This window comes from Bos grunniens, chromosome 23 (assembly GCF_055505025.1).
Source record: "Bos grunniens cultivar Pamir isolate PY7600 chromosome 23, Bosgru_T2T1.0, whole genome shotgun sequence".
Lineage (NCBI taxonomy): Eukaryota > Metazoa > Chordata > Mammalia > Artiodactyla > Bovidae > Bos > Bos grunniens.
Window position 1 is genome coordinate 40683442 of NC_141187.1, and position 16001 is coordinate 40699442.

Genomic DNA, 16001 nt, shown 5'->3' on the forward strand with positions numbered 1-16001 from the left:
AGGAGTGGGTTGCCATTTCCTTCTCCAATGCATGAAAGTGAAAAGTGAAAATGAAGTCATTCAGTCATGTCCGACTCTTAGCAACCCCATGGACTGCAGCCCACCAAGCTCCTCTGTCCATGGGATTTTCCAGGCAAGAGTACTGGAGTGGGGTGCCATTGCCTTCTCTGCTTAGATCCTATAGTTTTGGTCATTTTTAGAAATACCATATCCCTCAAAGATTAACGATATTATTTCCATGATTGCATCTCCAAATTTTTTCTTGAAAAGTACTTTACCAAAGAATTATGTTTCACTCATTTGAAGAAGGAAGGTATGAACTTCTCACCTTTTTGAGTTTCAGTTCCCCTCTACTCATGTTATTTTCACTCGTTACAGTTTAAATGTTTTTCTTCTTGACAGAGAAAACCGATAAAACTAGGTTAAGTAAGAGGCAAGTAACCAGGAATGAATAGATAATTCATGAAAGAGGAACTACATCTGGATCACAAAACATGGGAAAGGTTGTACTTTCTTAATATTCCATGATACATTAAGATAAAGATTTCAAGCTCGGCCTATTAAATTAGCCAAGTATTCTTTTCAGTATAACACACAGTACTGATAGTAAAGTTATCGCTCATATTTACATAAACATACACTGGATAATCACACATATTGATAACAGAAATATAACCTGCTACTACTCTTTTGCAAAGCTATATATCAATATTCACAATATCCCAAGAAAATATTTTGGAATGCAGGAAAATCTTCAGTCACAAAGATTTTTATTGCATATTTATTCATGATTAAGAATAGACACTACCTATTAATATATAATCAAGAACATAGACGAGGTTACCATGTAGTCTCTAAAATGATGATTACTATGAATTTGATACAACAGAAAGTCTTATGTTACAATTCGGGGTTTAATAAAAAGAAAATGTGCATAACCTGTATGATAACAGCCATGCTATACAAATCAGCAAAACTCTTCATTGAAAGGGAAGACTGAAGAAAATACACCAAATATAATATGGTTGTGACACACTAGATGCTAAATTTCTTACAAAGAGTGTGAATGATTTTTACAAGCGAAAGAATAGCAAAAGGTATACTTTAAAAACTAGGTTTGGGAGGTCTGTTGTTTTTTATTTTTTCCCAAAACTCTCAGGATCTGGGCATATTTTTTTATAAGAGCCAGTTAAATAGTAAAGAAAAATGATGAAAGTGATCACAGTTTCAGAATAACATGAGAGAGAGGAAGATAGTGGGTCAGTAAAATTAGGTCATAATCTATAAAACTTTAAGAAAAGCTCTCATTTTTTCCACCACCCACACCTCCCAAAAATGCATCTTCCGAATTGTGTTCTGCCGTTAAGTTCTTTTCAGCCATACTTAAAGGCATTGTAACTGCCCCTTAACAGGATTTCAGTCATGAGTTAATGGTTAAAGCCGACAGCTCATAGCACAGTCCTAAGCATGCAAGACTGATCCGTTTTGTTAAGGATGAGAGATAGAAGGAGAAGATAATTTGCCATATGTAAAGCAGTCCCCTTCACTTCTGAAACACACTCCTGTGGGTCCTGAACACAGAATTCATGGGAATGTAGGAAACATCAACATACACTTAACACATTGAATTCCTTTTATGAAATCACACCCTCAGAACTAATACCATTCTAGGCTTAGTGGGAGTGAGCAAAGTCATTCTGACTTGAGCCTTATATTCGTGACTTGCTGGAGCATTCCTCCAGTAAAAAGTGCCATGAGATGTTCAGTATCTCTGATTATAGAAACACATAGCACAAGATGAGGAAAAAAATGATTCCTATATAGAAGAAAGGAAGAAACTAAGATTGTACTATGACCCAACATATGATATTTATTAACAAAACTACACTGACTGAGAAAACTAAATCTCAGATATCAGAATTTTAGAAATGGCAATTTTCCAGATGCTATATGCAGAGACAGGATAAAGGGTAGAAAAGGCATGTGTATATGAGAAGAGATGGACAAGTTCATGGAGAGGGTGCCTCCCTGAGAATTGTCTGAGAGGCGACAAACCAACGCAGTAAAACGAGATTCAAGGACAAAAGATACTAGATTTGCACTGAACTGATCGGTGGGCTGAAGACAAAGTGACTGATGGACAGTGGGATAAGGAAAACAAAGCAAAGAGCACAGCAGAGAAGTTCAGATGAAAGTGTGCAGGAAAGTCCATTAGTCCGAGCATATAGGGGAAGCATAGTCCTTAAGCTTCCACACTGAGCTTAGGAGAAAGAACTAAAATTTATCATCACACGTTAAAGAAAACCTATTCATTTCATCTCCCAATAATTAAGTGATAAGTGACTGTTGGCTTGTTTTTTAATAAGAAGAATAAAAGATGAAGTTTAAACCAGTGAACTGCCTGAGCCAAAGTCAGTATTTCTAGTGCCTTTGCTGACGCTGCCCAATCCTTCATGATCCTCCTCCTGGAGAACTACCCCCCCAACACCCCGCCCCCCAATCTCCAGCTCTGCTCTGCTTCTTACAATAGAATATGTGCATGCTAAGTCGCTTCAGTCATGTATGACTCTTGGCGACCTTATGAAAGTGTAACCCAACAGGCTCCTCTGTCCATAGGATTCTTTAGGCAAGAATACTGGAGTGGGTTGCCATTTTCTCCTCCAGAGACTCTTACCAAGCCAGGGACTGAACCCACTTCTCTTAAGTCTCCTGCACTAGCAAGCAGTTTCTTTACCACTAGCACCACTTGGGAAGCCTATGTATCCATGATAAGCTGGGATAATTTTTTGTTCTTATCCACCTGCAATGCAGGAGACCCCTGTTCGATTCCTGGCTCGGGAAGATCTGCTGCAGAAGGGATAGGCTACCCACTCCAGTATTCTTGGGCTTCCCTTCTGGCTCAGCTGATAAAAAATCTGCCTGCAATGCGGGAGACCTGGGTTTGATCCCTGGGTTGGGAAGATCCCCTGGAGAAGGGAAAGGCTACCCACTCCAGTATTCTGGCCTGGAGAATTTCATGGACTGGATATTCCATCGGTCGCAAAGAGTCAGACACGACTGAGCGACTTGCACTTTCACTTTCACATCATGCTTATGTAGAAGAATGCCTTTGTTCTTACAAAACACATCCTGAGCTATTTAAGAGTGATGTTTGCAACTTCCTTTCAAACTGTTCAGAAAAAAGGAAAAAGAAGTGTAAAAAAGAAAGATACATCTATGCATATCTTAATATGCATAGAGAGAGATATGTGCCATCACTTCATGGCAAATAGATGGGGAAACAATGGAAACAGCAACTTTATTTTCTTGGGCTCCAAAATCACTGCCAATGATGACTGCAGCCATGAAATTTAAAAGACACTTGCTCCTTGGAAGAAAAGCTATGACAAACCTAGACAGCATATTAAAAAGCAGAGACATTACTTTGTCAACAAAGGTCTGTAAAGTCAAAGCTGTGGTTTTTCCAGTAGTCATGTATGGATGTGAGAGTTGGACCATAAAGAAAGCTGAGCACTGAAGAATTGATGGTTTTGAACTGTGGTGTTAGAGAAGACTCCTAAGAGTCCCTTGGACTGCAAAGAGATCCAACCAGTCCATCCTAAAGAAAATCAGTCCTGAATATACATTGGAAGGACTGATGTGGAAGCTGAAATTCCAAAATTTTGGCCACCTGATGTGAAGAACTGACTCATTTGAAAAGACCCTGATGCTGGGAAAGATGGAAGGCAAAAGGGGAAGGGGATGACAGAGAATGAGATGTTTGGATGGCATCACCAACTCGATGGACATGAATTTGAGCAAGCTCTGGGAGTTGGTGATAGCCAGGGAAGCCTGGCATGCTGCAATCCATGGGGTCACAAAGAGTTGGACACAACTGAATGACTGAACTGAACTGAACTGAGAGAAAGATAAAGAGAGAAACAAGGAGAAAAACAAATGTGGCAAAATGTTAACAACTGATAAAGAATATAATGGTGATATAGTATTTACCATTCTTTCAATTTTATATATATATATTTTTTTTTCAAAATAAGGTTGGGAAAAACACTTGCAAAACAAATACATAACCTATGATATAATGGGGGAAGCTTAAAAGTCCAAAGACTGAGTTGTGAATACAGCTCAGACGAATGTATCTTGGTGACCCTGGACAAGAAGTCTAACTTCTTGGGCTTTAGTTTCCCCTTCTATAGCATAAGGTGGATAAACTGAATGATATCCAAGGTCTCTTCCTGCAATATTAGTAGGCATTTGGGGATAAAAATAGTCACATGTCTATGCATGTTGTATTGACATATGCAGACAGCATAATAAAATTGCTATTTCTCTTCATAAAATTACTCCCTGGTAATTTCATAATTTATAAATTATTCCTCCTCAGCACCTTAGCTAATTGTGTGTGTTTAATGATATTAGCTCACTTGGCACTGAAATTGTGTTTCTTGTTCTAAGAATCAGAGTTCTTATCTATCTTTAAAAAAAAAAGAATTCTATGCAAAAAAAAAAAAAAAGGGAAAAAAAGGACACAAGAAAGAAAGAAGGAAGAGAGGGAGGAAAGAAGAGAGAGGGGAAGAGGGCAAGGAAAGGGCAGGATGGAAGTGGGGGAAGCAGGAAAAGAAGAAAGACCCGAAAGCTGAGGGCGGCTCCAAAAAGGGATACTTTTAACACCAGAGCTGCGTGGGAATGAAGGTTCCTGTTTAGCATCGTGAATCCCCCAGGTGATCCTCTCCAACTGAGAGTTGGAAATGGGACGAGTAGCCACTCTATTACCATAAACATACACATCTAATACATATGTGTAAAGCTCAATGGTGTCCACTAGGAGCCAAAGCAATAAAAGCAAAATGAATAATCCCAAGAAAGAGAGTAGGGCAATTTTTAAAACTGTATATATAACTTTCCCAAAACTTCACCTGATGGACCATTTTCCAAAATTAGAAAAAATTTCAAACCTATTAAGTAGATCAATTTGTCTAATACCCTGCCTGAAGAACAAAACAAGAGAAGCTTCTGTTTATCTTTTTAAAACGCAGGACGGCGGCACAAAAACCATGCTCAAAAAAGTGAATATTTATAAAAACCACTCTAACAATTTTTTACTATATACTTTTTTATATATTCTGGGGTTTTAGATAATATGCTTTGTATTACTGCATATTCTGATTTTTTTTTACTAGGGCTATACATTGTCTTTTAAAATAAATTTAAAACTTTGAAAGGAAACAAAGAAAAAGCCTCCATGTAAAATAGCATTATTATTTACCTCCGTTGGAAATGAAGAAATTTCTAGCACTATCATAATCTGAGTTGATAAATAAATATACTGCCATCCATAAAGTGATTCTGGAAATTTTCTGAGACATGAGAAATTACGTTAACTAACATGAGAGGGTATTCATTCTTCCCATCATTGGGTAAACTGTTTACTTTCATTATTCTTGGTGACCTGCATTGGAGTGGCCATTAACCTACAGAGCAAATTTTTTTCTAATTCTTTGAATTCCAACATATGGATACTTGACCTTATCGTTGGCAAGAAGAGGAACGATTGTGGCAGAATGAAGCCGTACTCTCTCCAGTTCTCCATCAAGGGGGATGGAGCCCACCCTCTCTCCCAATCTCACCCTCTTTATTCTGCCCCCATCTTCTCTTCACCTATGCCAAAAAAAAAATCCATAAAAGGATTCTTAACCTCCCACATTGTCAGTGTGTCCTTGGCAATATTTCAAATGCAGTATAGATGAGGATTTACTTTGTCATAGAGACTGTCCACTTGGGAAGGGTTGGCGCACACTCACTCAAAAGTCACGCCTGTCGTGGTAGCTTTCTATTGCAGCTTATACTTCTTTGTTTGGGCCAGTGAGGGACCCAGAATCTTGCCTGGAAGAGTCAAAAAGAGTCCACCCAGACCAGGTATTCAACAACACTGAGAGTTTTAGTAAGACAACAAGGGGATATGTTAAAACCCACACACTGAAATAAGACCTCCCCAAGCACACACCTGTATAAACCCATAACAGGGATTACACAGTGTTTCCTGCTTCAATACCAGTTCCTCCTCATCCAGCAAATAGTCTCTTCTCTTCTCCAACCCAAGTCTTTCCAGAGCATGATGGCTCTTCTGCTTGTCCCTATCTTGCTCTGGAATCTCTGCAATATGATTGTCCCTAAGAGTGGCCCCCAACGCTCAAGCTTTTCATCCAGAAAGGCTGAGTGCTCATTTTAAATCATGATTCTTTATAAATTGATTGCTCCAGGAGATGTTTCTCCCTCCAATATGCTGTGCAAAATGAACAAGGTGTGCAAAATGTTGACTGCTGCCATTATTTATTAACAGGAATGACTGCATGATGCGGTAGTGCTCTCTCTTACTTTTTTTTACAAATACCATCCTGACCCATCCCTCCTCCCCCATGACCAGTATTCTGTATGGTGTGACAACAAAAAGAGCATTTTAACCCCCTTTGGTTAGGGAGCACGGTTTATTTGACCTTTGTTGAATAATATCATGACTGTCCTTGTAATACTTCCTCCAGTGGTAGCAGCAATCTGGAAAGGTTACTGACAAGTATCACCTAATACATGGGAGCTATACTAGCCTGGCGTGCACCCCAGCCTAAGCTGCTGCATGAACCATTTTAGTGGTGTGCAGGATGACTGACATGCATCCTGACCATCATCTTACTCTCGTGAGCATGCCTCCCTTCTCCAGAGGCCTTCCCATCAGCTCAGGTCCTGGAAGTGTAGTGTCTTGATAGAGCGTGTGTGCTCAGTTGCTCAGTCATGTCTGACTCTTTGTGACCCCATGGACTGTTGCTGGCCAGGCTCCTCTGTTCATGGGATTCTCTAGGCAAGAATACTGGACTGGGTTGCCATTTCTTTCTCCAGGGCATCTTCTTGACCCAGCAATGGAACCTGTGCCTGCTGATTCATTGGCAGGCGGGTTCTTGACCACTGAGCTGCTTGGGAAACCCACATCTTGATAGAGAGAGACATAGCTATATATTGGGTTGGCCAAAAAGTTCGTTTGAGTTTTCCGTAAGATATTACGGAAAAATTGGAGTGAACTTTTTGGACAACCAGTATTTGACTATAACTAAAGCACTGAGGTGACTTTAAGATCACCAGACTACCCAGTCCAAGTTCTTCCTCCTCCTTAAAATTCTCCATAAAACACATTGTTCCACCATACATAGGAAATACTAGGTACCTCTTATCTAAGTCATCATTCTCATATCATTTCTATATAAAAGGCAAATAAATTACTGAATGTTTCCCCACCACCCACCAACAACCTCCTCTGGTGGATCTCACTGGTGAGTAGAATTTAAGGCCAAAATACAGACATTGTTCAAGAAAGAACAAACCTAGTGACCCTTCCTATGCTGAGCAGCCAATCATAGCAGTGGAGTCAACACAGCTGACACAGTGTGGCCTCATGCAGTGAAGGAGTTGCAGCCCAAAAGAGAGTATTTTTTACCTGAGCGGTGATACTAGCAGCTGAGAATCACACAAGTTCATGTAAACAGAACAGTGGAGCAGTTTGGGGAAAATAAGCAGTAACTGCAGCCAACTGTCAGACCAATAGACACACAGTCCTGAAAGACTCCCTCATTTACACAGCCAGAGCTGAACCCTGGTCAAAGCCAAGGGGATGTTTAAGCCAAACCAGAGCAAAGGCCACTGGCTGAAGTGCAACTCCATCACTATACATTCAGGGTTCAATACACATGGTATAGAATGTCCTGAATTTTATATATACACACACATATACGCATAACATATATAGATAGGTAGGTAGATCACTCCAGCACTCTTGCCTGGAAAATCCCATGGACAGACGAGCCTGGTAGGCTGCAGTCCATGGGGTCGCAAAGAGTCAGACATGACTGAGCGACTTCACTTTCACTTTTCACTTTCATGCATTGGAGAAGGAAATGGCAACCCCCACTCCAGTGTTCTTGCTTGGAGAATCCCAGGGACGGGGGAGCCTGGTGGGCTGCCGTCTATGGGGTCGCACAGGGTCGGACATGACTGAAGTGACTTAGCAGCAGCAGCAGCAGATAGATAGATGCACAACAAAGAAAAAAGTCATCTATTGGTAATCAATATTTTGATAAGCTACATTAAATAATCAATCTTGATTAAAGGCTATAGCCAAGTCTCATTAGCTGCTATTGTTTCCCCTTGGATTTTTGTTGGCTTGCTGGATTGTTTGGCCATTTTCACTAAATTCAATTAAGGAAAGAGAAAGAGGCAGAACTTTTGGAACTTAGATGGAGAACTTTTGCCCTATTCCTCTAAGTCTTTTTCTTTCTTTCTTTCTGTATTTTCTGGCTTACAGTCTCCAATGAATATGCCCATCATTATTTTAAAAATAATAATAATTGGTTGTTAAGGAATGAAAACACAAAGCGTGTATATTTATTTATCTGCCTTTCCCCTCAACTCAATGGCTATTAAAGGACAATGATAGTCCCATGGAAATAGGGTTCTTTTAACTGCACCAGAAAACGCATTTAAAAACCCAAACAAGCTAACTGTGGCCATATCTTTGTTTGGCAACCTGAGTATTCTCTTCACTTAGTCCTGCTCATAGCAACACACAAAGGATTACTCTGCAGCCAGGGATAATAGCTGATCCCATAATCTGGCATAACACTTAGAAAGATTAATTACCCTATTAAAATCTCAGACATTACTAAGAAAATCTTTGTATAAACCTTTTAACTCACAACAAATGCACCCTCCTTGGTGCCTTCAGTTTGTTACACAATACAGGTCCTCCCCCTCCCACACTTTTCACCATTGTTTCCGGCCTCTTCAGAAATATCCAGATGCACATACCCAACGGTGCCCACATGTCGGCAAGCCCGCACCGAGCAACAGAGTTGAAGCATCTTCCTGGTATGAAGGCAGAAAGTGGGAGTGTGGTTGGAACAGATAAAGTAAAAACTCCTCCCGTCCTTAAATTGGCTGTACTGGAGATTAAGCCGCAGGGGAAAAAACACTCAGTGATTCAAAGGCTGCTGCCGTGTCAGAAACCAGAGGTACCTAAGAAGATTCATGTTGTAATCCTCACACAAACTGTATGCCCAGTATGTGAAACGATGAGGAGTGTTGAATTCTCAACACTTACTATCAAAGTTTCCCTCTGGAGTAGAACATTGGCAATTAGACTTTAGGGACACCTCTGTGTTTTCATTTCCACACTCACCGTCAGCTTGTCATGGTTTCCTTTCTCCTGCAGGGTTGCCACTTCCTCAGATTTCTTATCACAATTTCGAGGAAAACTCATTGGTTTCAAGATATAAACATAATCAAATAAAAACAAGAAGCAGAGGCCCAGGGTCACAGGGTATGTCATTTATAGGTCAAACAAAAGAGACATCGAACTCCCTCCATTCCTCTGATCAATTATGGGATTTCACTGACTTTGTCATCAAAGGACCCTGATCAAGTGTTGTCCTTGGGAAAATGCTGGGATAGTGTTGATAATAAATTGGTTAAGGGTGTATAGAGTCAAAATTCCACCTCCAGACATACCGGCTGCATGAGCCCATCTGTAATCTGAGTTATCTGACCAGCTCAAGCTTCAGATGCCCCATCTGTAAGATGGGAATGATAGTCATACCGAATGCATAAGGGTGTTGTGGGACTCCCGAAGGAAGTGCGTGGTGGGTGTGGCCAACCAGCTGACTCTTCCTCTTTTAGCAACATCACCACCATGATTGCTGCCCAGACAGTGAACCTTTTCAGGCTCCTTATGACACAAGGGCTCCAAAGCATTGGGTTGGCCAAAAGATTTGTTCAGGTTTTTCCATAACATCACACAGAAAGATGGAACAAACTTTTCGGCCAACCCAGTAATTCATCAACCACTTCAACCTGGCACACTGCTTGTCCTGATTGTCACTCTAACCACGCAATAAGATAGTGACAAAAGGTCATTCTGTAAGAGTCTTCATTCGACCTGCAAATACAGTAATGTAACTTTACCTCAAAACTAAGATTCCCAGTCGATACCATTTATTATGAGACAACAATAAACTTTTGTCATTCTAAGTCTTTATTGTGGCAGCACCTAACTTTTTCATTTCAGCTTGGATACGCAAATCCATGCTATATAAATCCAGAAACTCATAGTGACAACTGACAATGAATTCAGACCTGCTGCTGATTACTTTACATGAATTATTTTATTTATCCTCACAGCAACTCAGAGTTAGGTATTATAGTTAGGCCCATTCTACCCATGACAAAAGATACAACTGAAGCCCTAAGAAGCGAATTAACTAACCCAAGGTCATATGACCAGAGAGTGGTGGGGCTGAGATTTGAAACATGACATCTTGACAACAAAGCGTTGCCACCATGCTGCATCAGATTCCATTTTATAATCCTAGGTTTTACAGCTAGGATTCATTTTTCAACAAATCTGCTTGATCATACACCATGTGCCAGTCACTGCCCTAGCACTGGTAATAACACAGACAGAAGGCTGCTTTCATGGAGCTTACTTTCTATTTGGATAAACAGGAAATAAAAAGAAAAATATATCCGTAGTAAAAAGTCATGTAGTGATTCATGCCTTGAAGGAAAACCAAGTGCAGCCAGGGACCGTGGAGGGAAAGTGCTGTCTGGCTCAGGTAGACACATGACCATTCAGTTCAGTCCTGGTCTTCAGGTAGGACATGTATCATTATCCTCATCCAACAATTAGCTAATGAGGAATTGAAAAAGTAAGTGACTTGTCCAGAGCTTGCAAGAAACAAAGTATAAACTAAAAGCCAAATCTCCTACTTTCTATGGCTTTTTTAGTCTGCCGTATTTACTTTGCCTAATAATACTTCAACCTGAAATTGCACTTCCATAAATGTGTGTTTTTAAGCACAGATAATCCCTGTGTACTCATTTTTCCTCGTTGGTCCCAATAAAATGAGATCATCTAATAAAAAACAGAGTGGAAAGGGGGAAAAAAAGGCATCTAAAAAAAGAAAATCCTCTGAACTCATGAATAAGAACCTGAACTGTCCAGAATGAGGCCTCTCACCCTCAATTTTAAATACCTTGATTAATAGCTGATGGGACGTGCTGCAGTGTAATACTCATGGATTTGGCTCTCACGAGTAGAAATATCCTGGATCCAACACTTCAATTACTAAGGGAAAATAAGAGCCCCCCAAATCACTACTAACAGCATTGACATAATTTCCAATCCTGCTCTTCTCTTTGTCTGGGTAGTAAACAAATGAAATTTTTGTGATAATTGATTGCTCTGTCCCATGCTGTAAGATGATGGGCATACTAATGGGCTGAATTGCAATTATGTGGTTTTGACATGACAAATATTAATCAGCTTAAAGTCTCTGAAGACTATTTGGAAAACATGACCCAGTAGGGAGAAATAAACCCCATTCTTGTAACTGATTAAATGTCTTTATGGTTATTTTCTTCCCGTGCCGATTTTTTTTTCTTTTTTAATATTGGCAGGATAACAGATATTTGACAATTGCAAATCCCAACTACAAATCGTATGACTTGAAACAAGCGGGGAAAGACTACACCTGTGAACTGAGAAAAATCCAAACTTTGGACTGAGTTTTTCCTGGGCCGGGCATTTGGTTAGCTAAAATCAATTGATCCATCAATCTGAAAGTGTTAATTATCAAACATTTGCCTCTCTAAAAGTACAAATGCAACATAGATGTCAACTAGGGTGACCCTGCCTTTGAGAGTGTGATCTCGAATCTCATTCTAACTATCATGGGTAGCACAGCAGGCCACTTAGCATTTCCAGGGGTTCTAGGGAGACATGTTTCTCCTTCACATTTTCAATTCCAATTCTCTGTTAAAGCCATAATGTCTCTCTCCTCTCTTCTTCTCCTTTCCTCTTTATGTCAGCCCATTTATGGAACATAGCCCCTTTTCCTGATTTTCCAAAAAGAATATTCATACCTGGTCATAGGATGCAGTAGATCTTTTAGAAAAGTACTTATTTGGCTATACCAGGCATTAATTGTGGCACACGGGATCCTTAGTGGCAGCACGCGAACTGTTAGTTGTGGCCTGTGGGATCTAGTTTCCTGACCAGAAATTGAACCTGGGCCCCCTGCATTGGGAGCGCTAGTCTTAGCCACCAGACCACTAGGGAAGTCCCTGTAGCAGATTCCTCACTGAAAATGCAAGTCACTGCTGGCAAAGGATGTGGGATGGTTACAGTGTATTAAAAAGCAGAGACATCACTTTGCCGACAAAGAGCCATATAGTCGAAGCAATGTTTTTCCAGCAGTCAAGTATGGATGAGAGATTTGGACCACAAAGAAGGCTGAACACCAAAGAATTGAAGCTTTTGAACTGTGGTGTTGGAGAAGACTTGAGAATGCCTTGGACTGCAAGATCAAACCAGTCAATCCTAAAGGAAATCAGTCCTGAGTATTCACCGGAAGGACTGATGCTGAAGCTGAAGCTCCAATACTTTGGCCATCTGATGTGAAGAGCCAGCTCATTGGAAAAGACCCTGATGCTGGGGAAGATTGAAGGCAATAGCATAAGGGGGCAGCAGAAGATGAGATAGTTAGATAACATCACCAGCCCAATGGCCATGAATCTGAGCAAACTCCAGGAGATAGTGAAGGAGAGGGGAGCCTGGTGTGCTGCTGTCCATGGGACCACAAAGAGTTGGACTTAGCAACTGAACAACACGGATCAACAGAAGAGAGGCTTCTGTTCCTCTCCTGACATGTTCTGTAGCTCTCATCCACCACCATCGCTCCATCGCTGCAGGATTCTCCCTGCCTTGTGTTAGGACTCTCTCCATTTCTAACCACACATTCACACACTTAGCTTCCTCCTCTTCTCTACTTACTTCACTTGCCCCTAGACTCCAAATGCCCTGTTCGTTTCTCATTCAGAGTTGTTTATATAAGACCACTCTAATCCATAACATCTGAGCCATGAGGGCCTTCTTTCCCAAGTCAAAACGGTCAACACAGATAACAAGCCAAACAATGGAACTTGCCCATAGAGGAAACTCTGTGGTCATTTCTTAAAGTAAGACTTTTTTCCTCCTCTACACGTATCCCATGGAGAAGGCAATGGCACCCCACTCCAGTACTCTTGCCTGGAAAATCTCATGGATGGAGGAGCCTGGAGGGCTGCAGTCCATGGGGTCGCTGAGGGTCTGACACGACTGAGCGACTTTACTTTCGCTTTTCACTGTCACGCATTGGAGAAGGAAATGGCAACCCACTCCAGTGTTCTTGCCTGGAGAATCCCAGGGACAGAGGAACCTGGTGGGCTGCCGTCTATGGAGTCTCACAGAGTCGGACACGACTGAAGTGACTTAGCAGTAGCATACATATCCCACAGTTAATATTATCTGTCTTCTCAAAGGATGGAGGAAAAGCCTTACCTACCTTTCTGTCTGCTTTGTACCTGCAGTCAAAGCCTGTAACAGTTCTAGTGATTCTTCTTTCATACACTTCAACCTACTTCCCAAGGATAATTAATACTGCCACTTCACCAGCTGTGGTATTTACATCTGAGTAAGGAAATGCTACCAATACAAACTGAAGAAAGGCTTATAAACCTCATTTGTTAAGCAGTATTGCCCAAGCTGGCAGGCCTCCAATTCACAGAGGATTTTGTGCCTACACAAAGCACTGGAAGTCAAAATATTGTAAGACAGATCTCATTTATCTTTAGAAACCATGTGTTTCATAATAGCTGCATATTCTTGACCAGGAGTCTGATTCTCAAATGTTATTCAGGTATAGTCACCCTTTGATTGGGTGTAAAGAAGACACATACCTAGCATTATCTAAAGAAAAAATACTGATTTTGTGACTATTCTTCATTATAAAATCTTTTCTGATTATAGAAACACTAGGCTTTAGGAAGAAAATGTTCTACAGGAAAAAAAAATTACCTTCAAGCTCACTGCCAAGAGATAACCACTGTTAACATTTTGCAATATTTCCTGTAAGTTTATTTTCTCTGCATATTTTTACAGATAGGAGATCACCACAATATAGTTTTGTCTTCTGATCTTGGTACCTTATATTACATATTGAGCATTTGCTATTTGTCAACACAATTGTAATGCCTATATATTAAATCATTTGTATATACTAATTTACATAACTTCACATATTATTCAGCACTCAGATTTTATAAAATCCAAGTTAACACCTTATTAAATCAGCTGGTTGATCAACTATGATAAAAATGTGTGTATATATTTAAAATGTGTATACAAGGCAAATTAGAGTACAAAGGACAACATTTAAATAATCAATAACTTTTTTCCATTTTTTTAACGTGGTAAAATAGCCATAACATAAAATTTATTATCTTACCTATTTTTAAGTATACATTCCAGTGCTACTAAATACATTCATAATGTTGTGCAACCATTGTCACCCTCCATCTCCGTAACTCTTTTCATGTTGTAAAACTGAAAGTCTATACTCATTAAACAATAATTTCCCCATTTCTCCCTCCCCCCAGCCCCTCACAAACATTATTCTATTTTCCATCACTATGATTCTGACTATTCTAAATACCTCATATATGTCTAATCCTACAGTATTTGTCTTTTCAGTTCTGTTCCATTCAGTCACTTTTAGTGACCAACTTATTTCACTTAGCATAATATCCTCAAGATTCATCCATGTTGTACTACATGTCAGAGTTTCCTTCTTTTTTCAGGCTGAGTAATACTCCATTGTATATACTTGGGTTGTTTGTTGCTGTTGTTGAGTTTCAGAAGTTCTTTATATATTCTGGATAATAATTCCTTATTAGATGTACAATTTGCAATTATTCTCTCCCATTCTTTGGGTTGCCTTGTTACACTGCTGACATTGTCTTTTGATGCACAAAATTTTAATTTCCATAAAGGCCAATTTGTCTATATTTTCTTTTGTTTCCTATGCCTTTGGCATCATATCCAAGAAATCATCGCCAAACCCAATGTAGTTAAAACTTTGGCTCTGTGTCTTTTCTTCCAAGAGTTTTACAGCTGTGGATCTTACATTTAGGTCTGTGACTCATTTTGAGTTAATTTTTGTACATGGTGTTGGGTAAGGGACCGAATTCGTTCTTTTGCATGAATCACGTAACTTCTTAAGAAATTTCTGTAGCCTAGATGAGAAACAGAGTATTGAAGTTACAAAGAACTGAGCTAGCATCAAAGCAGCCTATGTGTGAAGACGGGAGACAGGGAGGCATCCACCTCTACACTCAACCCCATCCCTGCTATCCAATACTGAAACCGTGTATTGCAAGGGTGGGAATGGAGAGAACTGAGATCTTGAAGAAGAAAGACATCATATTTTCCAATGGTGTATGTCAACAGTGGACTGTCCAGGATACATGGTTTCCATTCTGCCTACTCAAAGTGCCATAAGTGGTTCCAGGTGTGAACAGATACCAACCGATTCATGATGCACTGGAGCAAGCAGTAAGCTACACATGTACATATGATGTCATTTACTCCACTAATTAATCTTTGCCTCTCAAATGCATGATTCAAATTATGTTTCCAAAACTATACTCATTAAAATGCCAGCATCCATGGTATTCTCATCTTCCTGAGATTTTATGTTTGGCTTATCATCTAAGGGAAAAGTCAACTGCCTCACAGTTTAACATATTCCAGTTAAATCAGCCCAGTGTCTCTAGCACAGTACCATTCTAATGACTTTGCGACTTTTAAGGCTGGAACATACAGGAAATATAAATGGTGTTGATAGTATCTCAAAATGGTATTTCCACCCTTTTTCAAATCCCAATTCCACCATCCTGTCAAAATCCTAAATTCTGTCTTAGGGCTACTGGTACCTTCAAAGCCCAGGGCTTTTACTGCTATTTCACCCCCAGAACTGTGGAAAAGAGACTCAGGTCATATTGTTTCCCAAATGCTCTCTGTAAAAGGATCAGCTAAGAGTTCAGGGGGAAACATCAATCTCTTACGGCACATGTGAGAGAAGCTTTTC